Source organism: Apostichopus japonicus, chromosome 2 (assembly GCF_037975245.1).
Source record: "Apostichopus japonicus isolate 1M-3 chromosome 2, ASM3797524v1, whole genome shotgun sequence".
Classification (NCBI taxonomy): domain Eukaryota; kingdom Metazoa; phylum Echinodermata; class Holothuroidea; order Aspidochirotida; family Stichopodidae; genus Apostichopus; species Apostichopus japonicus.
In genome coordinates, this window is record NC_092562.1 from 31,868,174 (window position 1) to 31,883,694 (window position 15,521).

At 40.2% G+C, this 15,521-nt stretch overlaps 1 protein-coding gene across 2 annotated transcripts in view; it reads left to right on the forward strand.

Moving 5' to 3' along the window:
• Positions 1-3,882: 3,882 nt before the first annotated feature.
• The window catches only part of LOC139957118 (alpha-N-acetylneuraminide alpha-2,8-sialyltransferase-like), a 28,704-nt gene continuing 17,065 nt past the window's right edge, over positions 3,883-15,521 (forward strand). Inside the window, exon 1 of one of the 2 annotated variants that reach the window (XM_071955260.1) lies at positions 3,883-4,022. The gene's annotated coding sequence lies outside the window, so the exon portion shown is untranslated. Of the gene's footprint in view, positions 4,023-15,025; positions 15,180-15,521 lie in introns of those variants that run through there. The other variant, XM_071955258.1, reaches the window with a different exon arrangement.

Sequence of the window (15,521 nt, forward strand, 5' to 3'; positions counted from 1 at the left end):
TGTTAACTTCATTGCCTTACAGCATAGTTATCCTTCATTTGCATGGAGACCCTCAATTTTCCCCATTATCATCTTTGTAACCCTGCAAAGACAAATGTTGTTGCCTGGGGATGGAGTCTACCGGTGGCGTACCTTTCATGGTCCACAGTGCAATCAAGAGTGTTTGCAGAGGGGTACTTCACCCGTACATGTTTATTGTCCTTACTTTTCAGCCGATAGGAATGAGTTACTGAAATCATATTTTAAGAAAAGAATAAAATGAAGCATTTGTTTCAATCATCGGACAAAAATGTCCTTGTTAATCTAAGTAAATTTTGTAGTAAAATCCTAAAATCGTTCGTCTTTAAAATTTTCCAAAGTCCTAAACCCCCCCACTTTTCAAGGTTTTAAGCCCATTATTTGTTCAGAATTTGAAAATTCACAGTTCTCGTGAATAAATTCACTTCAAAACATACCCATAATGTTGCACAAAATTTCATCTATGGACAACCAATACAGAAAAACCTCCTTCAACCCCTAACAGACCGGTCAAAATTGCAGGAGTAGAGGGAAGTATGATGAAGAATTGTGGTCAGGGAATTCAGACACAGTTAATTTATTGGTGTACAAATATTAAACCTCTTATAAGGGCTACTATAAAACTTCGTTGAAGAAAATGAAAAAATACCAGATATTTCCGAAACCGAACACTACACACATCTACAGTTTGGAGGCTGTTCATCCCGGAACGCCATTTTCATGCTCACTGATATGATGTGATCTGCTGTTTGCTTTAAAAATTCGAATAATTGAAATGAGACTGAAATAAATAACTATTATCTGTTTATTGTGCAATGCTCCACCAGTGGCGTAACGATGAGCCTGGGGGGGGGGGGCTCCTGGCCCAAAGGGGCCCACTATCAGGAGGTCCAAGCAAGGGCGTCCGCAGAAATGTTTACAAGGGGGGAGGGATCAGTAGGTCATAAAGGTGTAACACACTACTTGATACTATCTAATCGGAGCGCCACCATCAGTTGGCGCGGATCGTACGACTATTGTTTTGCCATAAAATACTCCGAGATCGTCGGAAAAGATACTTCCCGTTCAAGTTGCATTTACACATCGGTTATGTTGAGATCTCGTGCCTTAGGAATTTGACTTTCAATAATTTCAGTAATGCATTATGGGTCCGTTTGCAATGAACATAACTAGAGAACCGTTGGTTGGGGGAAATCCTTGAAATGTCAAATGCTTAACTTTTATTTAAATGTTTGATTTTCCAGGGGGGAGCCTAAGCCTAATTTCCTGTTCTATTTTACTTACCAGATACACCGAAGGCATCTTTATTGTTACCTTTTATTATTATATTTATATGAAAGCCCTGCCTTCTTTTTCAAATGAACGCAGTTTCAAGTCTGTTGGGTGTTGGGTTATTGTTTTAGAATTTTTCATAAAATCATTTGTCCCGATGTTGTACTCAGTACAACATTGGCTGGAATTGGGTTTTAAATTATATACTTCGTTTTCTATTATAATAATAAATAACACAACTAGCTCGATACAGACATTAATACCCAATAAGCCCATGATCATGATGTCCGTATTCCGTATCACGTCAAAATATGTATATTGTCTTGTTCAGTCTTTGCATGAGTTTTTCTTTCCCAGTAAAACGGGCCCTCCCTATCCAAAGAGGTATACCCTTTTTCTGTGCATCAATTTAGCGGGGCCCCTTTTGGTCGGGGCCACCTGCTCAGCACGGTCCGAGCCCATAGGAGTTACGCTACTTTGCCCCACATTTTTTTCATTTCGAAAGACGCACAGTTTCAAGTTCATTACACACTGAAGGCTTCGATTTTCTATCTGCCTTCAGTTTAGGGAAGATCTTGGGATTTTTATCCCTAGATATCGCTAGATATTGCTAGATATCCATACAGTACAGTGCCCTTGGGATTTCTTGGAGTTTTTCGGGCCCTGATCTTGGGAAATTGCAAAGTCGGAAGTGGTCACACGCCATGTATGTCAGTGCACGACCTCTATATGTCACTAATACACAACCCGATCACTTGTTATCGATGAAGTGGTGGGTTGCCGGATTTTGTCAAAGTCTTGGTACTACGGGCGAAGGTCATTAATTAAGTTTCGTAATTCATCAGGAAGCGATTAGAGGGGTGGGGCGTAGGGTTGTGGGCGCGCGTTTTCATGCAAATGGGAACAATCTCAAGAAGTGATGGGTGCGTCATGTTCCCCGACGACTCGGTCGAGTTCGAGACCAGCCACAGTTGGTTTCATAGTACAATTCTACAATTTAAGGCGTCCATGCACACACGCGCGTTATGATAGACCATTGTATATATAGATATCTACATTAGTGAGAGAGGAAAACTTGGAAACGTCAAAAATGGAGTTGTCGGTGTAAGGGGTAGGGTGAGGCGCACACCCCCTCCGTAATCCTCGATTCGTCACTGGCTACCCTGTGTATATAATAGTGATCAGCGCTGTAATAATGATTGTTCCTCTTCTCTTCCCGGTGTCTTGGCGTTTATCTTCTACTCCCTCCTTTTCTCCTTTTTCTCTCTTTCTTCATTTTCTTTTCCCTTCCTTCCTCTTCTTCCTCTTCTTTTTCCCCCTCTTTTTCGCCTTTTTTCTTTTCTTTTTTTTTCTCTCCGCTTTTTCTTACCCGGGGGGCGCGCGCCCCCAACACCACCCTTGGATACGCGCCTGATATTTTGCCAAAATATTTTTGCAACGCTACGCTCCAAGCAGGGTGGCGCTCCGCTTAGATAGTCTTTGGGACGTCCAAGTCCCCATACCTTTCAGGCCTTAGGGGCAAACCCTGCTGGCATCCCTGAGTCGATCTTTACAGAAATTTTTGAGCACCTGCAAGAGAGCTGGTACTCCAAGTTGGAGGGGCACCAACATCGTATGGAGGGGCACCAATAATTAAAGGAGGGGCACAATACGCATGTGCTGTATACTTGTGAAGTATTTGTGCACGTGATGGTGGGACAAATTAAGGGGGTGAGGGTGGGAGAACACTATTCTGAAAGTGGAAGGGGTATGCCCCTGGGCCCAGCATGGCTACTAGACTACTGGGAAGGGTTTCATACACAAATGGAGACATATAGCCAACTTAGACAAATGCTCAGTGAATGACTGATTGGGAGGGGTTCATATTCAAATGGAGCCATAAAGCCACCTTAGACATATATGCTCAGTGCATATGATAAACTGATACACATTGTAAAGTCATGTTGAGGTAAAACGTTTGCCTGAAAAAGCTCAGTAAAAGATCTTCGAAAAATTACTGCATTTTTAACTGAAAGGCACCCCACAGTAATGAAACAAAACCCATGCAGAGGCCATTATTGTTGTGTATAACTTTATGATGCAGGTGCTTTGAAAAATAGGTCAAACGCAAAAAGATTTTGGGTAGAACTTCACGCAGTGTCACATTGCCTAAGTGGATACGAGTATATTGATACTTGCTAAATGATAGTAGAGATGGATAAGAGTAGGCTTTAATATCCTCTCTTATCCCCCCCCCCCCTTCCTGCATACAATGGATTTTACAAATGGCTTTTTACAAAGTGCATAACCAGGCACCATCATAAATGTAGGCCTATCACGTCGGGGTCACCAAATTGTGGAGGTGGTATTTATAAAACTTAAAAGTCTTACCTATTCCTTATGGCTGTGAGTGTTCACGAAAAGGTGGTGTTTCTGGAATCTGCTGCGCCGGCCCGTAAGTCGGATTCACGACAGGTATGATGGCGGCAGACAGAATTGAAATTATTGTGTTGAGGTTAGAACTTTTACATTCATTACTATTTACCTTTCCGTTGGACACCTTAAGTCCATGAACGTTTATTATAAAACATGTGAGCTCTGATTCCAGCTTATTTATATTTTTTGTGAGTGGATTAACGTTTCAACACAGTAATTTCAATTCTGTCTGCCGCCATCACACCTGTCGTGAATCCGACTTACGTGCCGGCGCAGCAGATTCCAGAAACACCACCTTTTCGTGAACACTCACTAAGGTAAGACTTTTAAGTTTTATAATTATAACCGCCTCCACAGGCCTACAGACGTGTATTGCAGCATTTTTAGTAGTCTGCAGCGTTCGGTGGTGCATGTTGACTCACATGTGCATACGCACAACCTCAAAAATAATGCATACATTTACAACAAGCATTTAATCTTCATCGTCATTTGTTTGGAAGGTACAAGGACTCCGTTGTGTTAAATCTTACACTCTAAAAACTGTTGGGCAAAACTGGTTGAGCAAACAAAGCATTGCCCAATATGAGTAAATATTAACCAACAACTGACTGAGTAAAAGAAATTACACAACTGATATGGGTGAACTTTGCTGTGCAAAAATTAAGATGTATTTTATTGTTACTTTCTGTTGGGCAAACAAGCTTAATTTGCCCAATGTTGTGCAAAAACCAGCATTTTGGCGCCATATCTCTGTACTGGTACTCTGCGCGATGTGCATGCATCATGAGTAGATCGTATATAGGCCTAGTGAAAGTGTTATAACTTCCACAATGGCTGACGAATTTGTTAGCGCAATACTCAAGAGGTGGGAAATGCCAGAGTTATGTGAAGGTGAGCGTAAAAACAATCCTCTGCTTGGTGTGTGCATCGAACACTGCGATCTCTACATATCAGTGGTATCGAATGATCGTTCGTTCTCTGGGTGGTACATGTAGGCTATACCAGTCATACGTAAAGGGCACTTATACTAATTGTATTTCCAGCATAGTTGTATTACGTTAGGCTAGTTTGTAGTGAAGCGATTCACAGGCGTACCCGCAAGTGTGTAACTAGGCCTAAGTTACTCACATTGTATTAACGATGCGAACGCCCGTGTAAATGCAGATCCTTGTCAACTTACGGTAAGCTTTGCGTATTCACCATATATCTTGGCTATAGACAAGGTTTCACTGTAGCATTTTTGCGTTGTAAATCATCACTTGCACTCCGTTTTTTTTTTTTTTTTTTGCGGCAAGTGACCACATGAACCCTTATTAGCTTAACGTTAGACCTAGCCTTTCATAACTTAAGCCTAATGTTAGACTTACACGTACGTTGTTAATGCTAGTACTAGTAGTAGTACGTATCTACAGTATAATAATGGACCCTTCGAAGTTCGAACACTTAAGCACTAAAATGCTCCAGAATTGTATTTGTTCACACTTCTTTTAAAATGATACTATTGATGGCGGAAGAAACATTCTCGTTATAAAAAAAGTCGCTTCATAGGTTTCGTCAAATTGGTCCTATTGTATTTGTGCCATGGTGACATTATGCATTCGTTAGGGGTGTCCGAACTTCGAGAGGTTTTTCGAACTTCGAAGTACAGTAGCCTAAGTTAGGCCTGGCATTTAATGAGTTCTAGGCTATAATAATATTAGTATAGCATAGTACATCAGCGCTAGTAATGTTATAGGCATTTGCATATTTTTCTCTTTCCTACAGGTAGAACAGGACTTCAAATTATTCCAAAAACCAACTGCCAACATATTATACAACAAAGTGGCCGAATATTTTGCATTAAGAGAAGACGTTGGATGCACTGACTGATGGTAAGCCTAATTTATTGTAGTTGTGGCCTGTTAATTCATTGCTAGCTTCACTTAGAGCTTATGCCATGACAATATAGTTTCTCTTTCCAGTATATCGGTAAAGATGGGTCAATATTTGGATTAACCTTCAAAATATGTTTGGTGGTTTGTTACTTTCTAAAAATCTATCAAAATCAACTGATCTGAATGGACTAAATCAGGTTAATGTCAAATGGTGGCTTCTGAACCTTTCTGCCGCAAACTTTATCTCCAAACATTGCATTCAATAATATTAATTGGTTACTAATTTATTTTGTAGTCGCATTTGAGTTTGTGTGTGGTTGAAGTGAGACCCAGCCCTGTTATAATATTAACTCAATGACAGTCACTTGGACATGTATCAGTGTTGTTTGTAGGTTCCACATAGGGTTGGAATAATTCCTGTTGATGTCTCATTAAGTGAAATGTTTTTTGGTCAGCAGGAGTAATTACTGAAAACCTCATTATTAGCCTTGTTCACTCATTAATGCTCAATTGAATCTAATATTTGGATTAATTTTAATGTCGATAAGCACAAACTTGAAAAAGACCAATGAACTGAAGCTGGATATGTATACTTTCCAATGCTGAGGAAAAGAATTTAGCTTGTTGTGTTGTGTATTCTTTTCAAGATGTTTTATGAGCAGGAAGATTAAACATGTTAAAACTTCTAGAAATTGATTTTTCCCAAAATATTGGACAATTGTATTCAGATTTCAGCAGTGGCGTAGGAAGGTACTTTTGAGTGGGGGGCTGAAGACTGGTGGCCGGCCTGGGGGAGGGGTCTAAGGGGAGGTGGTGTCCCCCTCCCCTTTGGAAGTTTTTTGCATTTCCAGGTGGCTTCAGATGCAATTTGGTGCAATATAGCACACCTCAACACCCACTCCATTTTGTAAACTTAATTTTGTATTTTCACCTGGCCTTAGATGCAATTTGGTGCTCCAAATGAGATTTTTTTTCTCATTTGGAAATGAAAAAGGGGTTTTCTTACTTGCGAAGCGGGAGGGCGGAATGATACTTCCGACCCTCCACATTTTTCACTGGGGGGGCTGGCGCCCCCCCAGCCCCCCCGGTTCCTACGCCCTTGGATTTCAGTACGACTGTGTCAGGATGAAAGGTTAGCACATATTATGGGCTTTTTCATTTTTTTCTTCAAAATCTTATAAAATTTGTCTTTTAATTAGTGTGTAGGGTAGGTAATTAAGTCTTCTAATACAAATGTGTTGGTCCCCTATGAGTACACACGCCACATTAACTTTCATGTTGCTGTTATTAATGTGTATGAGCATAAAGTTGTGGAGCACATTTAGGGCGGTGTAGATCCCTTGAATTGTATCCTCAGTCCTTGAAGTTTTATATGGTCAGACTATAGTGTGTCTTATTAATGTTTTTGTGGTTTATACCTGCAAGCATTCTCATTTCTTGCCTTAATCTCTTTTACAGATGAAAAGAAGAACTTAGCTTTCTTTCTGTTGCCATTGCTTTTTCGAGGACGGGCAAAGAAAAGCGGGTCTACTACGGTGACTAGTTGCCTTCAAGCATTCATAGACGATCAGCCAGTAAGCAAAATCATTAATTATATTTTAACTAAAATTCTTTTGGTGGTACACCTTTTGGTTCATACCAGCTCAGCTGCAAGTTTGTTTAACCTCATAAACTTGGTGTGTTGTTTGTTACTTATTGTGCTAGTGGTCAAAGGTCATTTGAGGTTAACAAGGGTCAAACACTTAAAACCTTGTAAATATGCTAACTTAAAGGGTGAAAGTTGGATGAATCTCATAGGTTTGCCAAAATGAGTACACGAATCCCATTGATTATAGTAGAGGTCAGAGGTCATTAGAAGCCACCAGGGCAAATTTTTTAATTACACTAGTGATGAAATTGGGGAAGGTTCAATAATTTCATCGGTATGTAAACCCTGGTCATAATAATGAAGTAATCCGTTGCATGATAGTGAAAGGAAAAGGTCATTTGACATTAATGGGGTGAGGGCTACACTTTGAAAACCTTGTCAAGATAACTATGTTGACTTTCTTGATCTGTCTTTATTTTAATTACACTGGTCCACAGTATTATAGCATTGTGCAGAAGTCATAAAACTCTGTCTATCCACCTGTTTTTGTTACATTTTATTTGCAACTCCAGGACTTTATTTTCTTTAATTTGCAGTCGGTGACAAGTGTTAGAGGACTACTGCAAGAAAATATCGAAGGATGAGAGACCACAGCAATTCATTCTGTGCTTAGGAGAGAGCAAAGGTTCCTCAGCAGGTTTTGTGATAATTGAGAGACATCCAATATGCAGTCCTCAATCCTAAAGGCAGTAGACTATTTGTTTTAAAAGTCATTATGTGTTGGACATTAACTTCCAAACTCAATGTAAGGGGGTTGGGAGTTTTTCCATTCTGAGGTGTATGAACTTGGTTTTATCAAAAGTCGTTCACTGAGTGCCTTTGGAGCTTTCGTAGCAAACAGAAGTATTTAAGGGTCATAATGTCCTGGAACAAACTTTTTAAATGGTTTCTCAGTATTAATCTGACATGTTTACATTTTAGGGTTGCAAACAATTTTTTGGGGGTCGGGGGGTGGTGGGGGGTAGGGGTAGATTTGTTATTGTATACAGTTGAGGCAAGGTTGGTATATCAAACAAACATTCAATTTGTGTGTCTTTCAGATCAGGGGCCAGCAGTGTCCCTATGATCACTTATAATTTTGATCTTGAAGCTGTTTTTTTTCTAGTACATAGAATCAATGTGGGATTTGTAACCATTTGGCTTTTGTTTGAAAGGATACATAAATTTTACACTTCATCAATCATCTAAGCAAAATCAAAATGTTAGCAAAATATGCCTTGCCTCCTTGCCAAAGCAATTGCAGATACAATGGTGTATCAATATTTTTCGGTGTGTGTCCTTGTTTAAAACATAAAATGGTTAGCTTCAATTGACTATATGTTGGAAAATATCAGTGATGTTATATTCACTTATTAAGACCAGAGTTGCTTGAAAGAGACCAACATTAAGCTGTACATGATTGTGTGTTGCACCCAGGGACGTCGCTAGAGGGGGGGTGTGGGGGGGGTCTCACCCCCCCAATCTTGGTAAAAATTACGATAGTTGGAAAATTTGAGTGCGGCAATCGGAATTTCCGACTGTCAGAATTTCCGACTGTCGCCAGCTTCAATTCGGAATTTCCGACTGTCGCACTTTAATTTTTCTGACTGTCGCATTTTTATTTTCATATGTTCTTGTAATTTGTGAGTGACATAAAATTTTCGATCAAAATTGACCTTTAATCAGTCATATTTACCACGTTTTCCTCGTCACATTGAGAAATTGTATCTCGCGATCCTTATACTCCACCATACAAAACTTCGTATTATTTTGAATGATACTCTAAAAAAAAATACAACGTTCGCCAGCTTCAATTCGGATAATTTATGTATTAATTTTGCTATTGGGTGGGTCGACCCTGTTCGCTTGCTTCAAGTAAGTTCAGGATATACAGGGACATAGCCAGGGGGAGCAGGGGAGCGACTGCCCCCCCCCCTTTAGTGTCGAAAAATATGTTTAAAAACTGTTGTTATTACACTGCTAATTAATACACGGCGATAACGATATTTGTTTTTAGGCCACTGCACATCTGGCTGTCTTACAAAATATGAAAGTTTATATTGTCCATCAGTTAAGTTCGTCAAATGTATTTCTGATATATTATGTAAAAGAACATGTAAAAGAATTCAAACAGGAAAACAAAATCTGCTGATAATATGATATCATATGATAATGATGAAACTGGCAACAAATTGCACCAGATCGCATCTAAGGACCTTCAATTGTTCAAAAATATCTCAAAGGGGAGGGGGAGACCCCCTCCCCTTAGACCCCTCCCCCATAACAATCGCAAAAGGTGTTCCCTCTTTCAAACTCTTGGCTACGTCGTTGGGATATATATTGTCTCTATGGTATACAAACGCCAATGCTAATCTATGGAAGCTTAAAAGTGCCATCAACATAAGAAAAAACTTTGCCCCATAAAGGTACAAATGTATCGAAAAAAGTTCGGAACATAAGTGCAGTCGCGAAAGATGGGGTGTCTGACTGACACTGACAGTATCGCTGACGATTAATGCGGGTGTGGGGTGGGGGGGGTACAAGGCAGCAGTCGGAATTTTCTGGCTCCAAAACCCATCCAGTGGGAATTTCAGCCACTACACCCCCCCAATCATCAGGCCTTAGCTACGTCCCTGGTTGCACCTGTACCTTGTGTAGTTGATGTCAACATACAGGAGGTCTTCTGTGGTCAACACATTTCAAGAACTGAAAATAGTAAACAATGGCACAATATGGATAGCTAATATTTTCAGCTTTAATAATGTTGATATGTTGATTGTGAGTTTATGAAATTATTGCTATGGATGGAAGTCACAGATCGTTTAACTAGGTAAATAGAGGTCAAGCACTGAATGCTGTGAGAATTCATACTGGAGGAACAATCTGAAGTCGGCTAAGACCAGAAAAAATGAAAGTATGAAAACATTGAATTACTTGTTTGTTCTTTATCATTGTCTGTTTAAGCTTTATAACCTATTAAATAAACCCAGTTGTATGAAAAAGTTTGCAATGTTACATTCCAATGTTGGTATTGTATTAGTTAACCAACCACTGTTATTTTTAACTAGCTGTTGGGCAAGAATCATTGGGTAAAGAAAAATCCATTGGTAAAAGGTTTTACACAACCATTGGGCAAATTGGTGACCAACATTGTTGGGTAAAGGCGTTGGGCAAAGGTGTTGGGCATTTATTTAACCGTTTGCTGGGCAAAATCATTAACCAACTTAGTTGGGCACTTTTTTGCCCAATATCAACCAGGAGGCATACGGACCCAACGGATGTGTAAATAATTGCCCAGGTTGGACAATACTCATAGGCGTACGGGACCATTTCGGTTTGGGGGGCAGAAACTTTTGTGCCCGAAAGTTCCTGTGACACTATCTAAGCGGAGCACCACCATCGGTTGGCGCGTAGCGTACAAGATGTTTTTTGGCAAAAAATGCCTCGCAGATTGCCGGAAATGGCACTTCTGAGGCCTTGCAAGTTGCATCTAAACATTCTTTATGTTATAATCTCCCGTTTAGAAATTTACACTTCCCCAAAAATTTGGTAAATTAGAAGAAGAAAAAATGGTAAAATCACTTTGAAGGGGAAAAATAGGACAGTATATTTTTTAGCTCCTATTTAGTTGTAAAAACCGTATTTATTATTTTAACACAGTACTCAGCTACCTCCAGAAAAACATCCATTGTAGGCGGGAAAATGTCGCTGTGTCGGGTGAGACTGCAATTTGTCTCACAAAAAAAGTATAAAAAATAACAAAGAATATGATAAACCTGTACTTTAAGGCTTGTAGGCACCCCCCCCCCTCCACCATCCATGAAAAAGAAAATGTTTCTTATATACACTCATGTCGGCAGGGGCGTCAATCCGATTTGAAACGTGGGGGGGGGGGGACGTAATCGCTTCGAGTATTCCGGCCGTAAGTACAATCTAAGCGGAGCGCCACCATCGGATGGCGCGCAGCGTACCAAGAAAATTTCATATTTTAATACCTGCCAGATCGCTGGAGATGGCACTTGACAGGCTGGATAGCAGCCATCTATAGTTGCGTGATTTCGGGAGAAAATTACAAATTCGTCACTCAGGAAATCTGCAATAAAGTTCATGCGACCTTCACTTTTGGTGGATTATTTCTTTTATTAGTGATTCCAATTGACATGAACATTAGACCCAGTGCAAGTTGACAAATGATGCGGCGAACTGGAACCCCAGCCCCATTTTGCCCTGTTTCAGGATAGAATACCCCATTTGTTCGAACCCATGTACAATCTGTGAATAAATTTACTTCGAAATGGGCACATTATATTGCACCAAGTCGGTCAATGAATGACCCCAGGGCCTCAGATATAGGCCTATTGCAGGGGTGGGCAACCTTTTTGAATGAATGGGCCAGATTTTAGGAGTGAAAGATTGACAGGGCCGCACCTAACCAACGACCTGCTGTTGATTTCAAACCTTCGATTCCGAGGACGTTCAAGCAATAGGTGTGTGTACTAGTTGCTAGGTGGATCTGCATCTGGTAATCGGGTGAATTCTGGTCGGAGCGTACTATGTAACCACCGTGTACCCAGGGACGTAGCTAAGGCCAGAAATTTGTACCCCCATGCACCCTCGCGCTGTTCCGAACTTTTTGCGATACATTTGTACCCACTGGCACTCATTTCACAAACTTATTAGCCCCCCACCCCAACCAAATATTTTGTGAAAATTCGGACAATATGCTGATAGCTTTTTTGGGCATCTACTGAAAGAAAGATAATTTGCAATGTTTTTTTCAGTAGTTAAACTGATATTATTTTTACCCAATAATTGTAACCAATACGGAAGGGTAATAAGACGGAAAATGATTGTATGTTATTTGCATGCGATGTAAATACCGAAGCATGCCTATATGATATGCACATTATTATGTGGAACGCGCGCGTAGCGCGCGAAAAATTTTGGTTTTCAAAAATCAAATTGGGCTCCTACGCCTATGACGGTAATTCTATTAGGTATTTTTTTTTTGTAGTATTCAAAATCATACGAAGTTTTGTACGGTGGAGTATAAGAATCGCGAGATACAATTTCCCAAAGTGGCAAGGAAAACGTGGTAAATATGACAGGTTAAAGGTCAATTTTGACCGAAATTTTTCAATTTTGTTAGGTCATGCACAATCACAGGGATAAATGAATAGGCTCTAGCTATGAAGTACTGTCTCTTATGATAATGACGGAGCGCACTAGTTTTCTACTGGAATCGGCCGAAGATGCGGCGTCTGTAATCCGAGGAACCAACGAACTTCTCTGCTAACTCCTCAGGCTTCAACTGGGCTAGACGTTCGCGGTGAATATGGCACACCAACACATGGTTCAGCCTCTGTTGAGTCATGGTGCTCCGTAGCATTGTCTTCAAACGCCTCAAAGCACTAAAAGATCTCTCGGCCTTCGTCGCGGAGGAGACGAGGAGCAACCGCAAGAGAGCCTCATCTTCACCAAACATAGCCCGTACCGCTGGATTCATCGACTTGAATATTTGTCTATACCCTTCAACCGACGACGAATGGAACTGGCCTCGAAAGAAAGGCAGACTAAGCTTAAGATTGTTGGAGAGCTCAGGGTACCAACTCACGAGATCTGGGTGGAATTCTCCATTCAGCAACATTGAGTGATATTCGATGATATGAATCCTGAGATGTGTAAGCCCTAACCAAATAGAGCAACGACACTACTCTTTTTCCAAATGTGTGGGGGGACATTTGATATTGTTGTCCCCACCCATCGAAATGTATTGACGCCCATGATGTCGGGGATGTCCAGGTATACAGTTGACTAGTTAGAAAAAATGTTTACTGCGGTTTTTTGCACTTCAGAGACTGCTACTCTCCATGCATGCATGTCACCACGATTGTGAGCGGCGTTCCCTGTTAATAATTTTGGGCGATAGTGCAAAAAGCGTGGTAGCCCAGATGAGCTGCGCTATCGGTGATGTTACACGGAAATATTCGGGCATCATGATGCTAAATATAGAAAATCATTAGGCCTATATTAATATTAATGTCACAAAACAAATAACACAAAACGCTCTCCACGGAATTGTCGGGCAAAAATATGAAAAAGATTCGGGCAAGCTACTGCATATTTATATATATATTTTTTTTTTTCTCCTCTTAGGCTGCCCGAATTTTTCAGGACTTTTGCCCGAATTTCTTGTCCTCTGGAAATGTGGAGGGGGGCAGTCCCCCCCCCCCCGCCTCGTTCGCCTATGGCGATACTTTGCCCAACAATTTTAAGAGTGTAGGCTTCTTTAGTTGATTAGCAATTTCAAATCAGTAAGGCACATCAATGGCCTATACCGGACAGTACTAACAGCAAGACCAGACTTTCATCTCAGTCCCAACAAAGCTTTTTATCACCAATACTTGTGTTGAATTCCAATTTCACATCCTAGCAATTGGATATAGCCTAGCGTAGTGAGGTGAACTATGAATATGCATGGTGGGTACTATTTCTTGAGGGTGACCAGTTATTGTTATAGGAGTGTTAATCATGAGACATGTTAAATGGGTTGATGTTGAATGAATGGCCACCATTTTGTTTATTATAGAGAACAAAGGGTTTGTTACGAGGCATATACCGACCACATGGTCCCATGTATGGATTTTATGATTATACTACTACTACTAGTAGTAGAACTACTAGTATATCGTCATGCTGAAGGAGTTGAGGATTTATGATTATTAATAGTTGTTTTCAGTTTAATTTATTCTGATGTATAGTTTGTTATGGCATATTAAGTCTGTATAAGAAAACTGTTATTGTTTCAGGGACGTAGCCAGTAGGAGCAACTTCTCACCCCCCCCCCCCCCCTTTCAGTGTCGAAAAATGTTAAAAACTGCTTTTTTTTTAGCATGGCATTTTTTGTCAGTGCTCTTTTGATCTTGAATACTCGTCAGCTCCGTTAACTCGATTATAATCGTAGTAACATTCAGACCTACTGATTGAGCTACTTACTTAGTTTGGCAGATGTAATTAGCTAAATTTAGCCCATAGCCTATTACAAGCCTTCGGTAGGCCACTGCGTAATAAAATACATATTGTCTACCTAACCGCACTCGATGGAGTGTCACGAACCGTATGCACAACAACGTCGACAACGTTCGTTCTCATCCTTTCTATATGATTCGTCCTAAGTTGTTGCACGAACAGCATGTTATGAAGCTAAGCTAGCAATCGTACGTGATACGCACTTCCTATAAATAATTATTACACTGCTAATACATTGCGATAGCGATATTGTTTTTAGGCCACTGCACATCTAGCTGTCTTACAAAATATGAAAGTTTATATTGTCTATCAGTTAAGTTCGTCAAATGTATGAAAGTCCAGACATTGGACAATAAACAAGAACCATCCTACTGGAAAAAAAGTTAAAAGAGCCATATGTTTGTCTTTCTGATATAATATGTAAAAGAACATGTAAAAGAATTCAAACAGGAAACAAAGTCTGCTGATAATATGATAACATATGATAATGATGAAAGTGGCAAAACATTGCACCAGATCGCATCTAAGGACCTTCAATTGTTATTAGGGGACACCCCCTCCCCTTAGACCCCTCCCCATATCAATCGCAAAATGTGCTCCCCCTTTCAAATTTCTGGCTACGTCGCTGCATTGTTTCATGTTATACTGTTATGTCATACTAATATACTGGTACACTGGTACTGATATACTGGTACTGGAATAGTATACTGATATACAGTGACCATACTGGTTACACATAATATGTGTAACCAGTAGGGTATAATATACGTAATGTATCCCGAGGTTCTTTCTTGCCAATTGCAGGGTGATTGGTATTAGTATAGTACTTGTGTGCATATTATGTTTGGTATAGGTTCTGTGTCGATCATCACACTTGGTACTGTAGGCCCGTACTGTCATCCCAGATATACATGATTCACTGCTGTCATTGTTTCGTTGGGTTGGTGAGTAGGCTGGCCTGCATAGGCCTATAGGCGGTTATGTATCATAAGTGGTTGAGAATCGAGATCCCACATATTGCCTCTAGTTATTACCTGGTGAAGAGTGTTAAAGATTTGGACACAGAGTACAGTTGATTTCGTGATTATGTGTTGTCATTCTTTAACCTGAAACTATATATTACCGCATAACATATATTAGGTTCATTAAAATGTTATTGTATCACTGTTAGATATTAAGAGGTAGTATAGTTAAGCTCAAGGTTATTCTCTTGTCATTTGAAACATGAGAAAATAGTACAAAGTGTGTCCCATGAATTTTATGGTGTTCCATGTACTTAGTTGTTG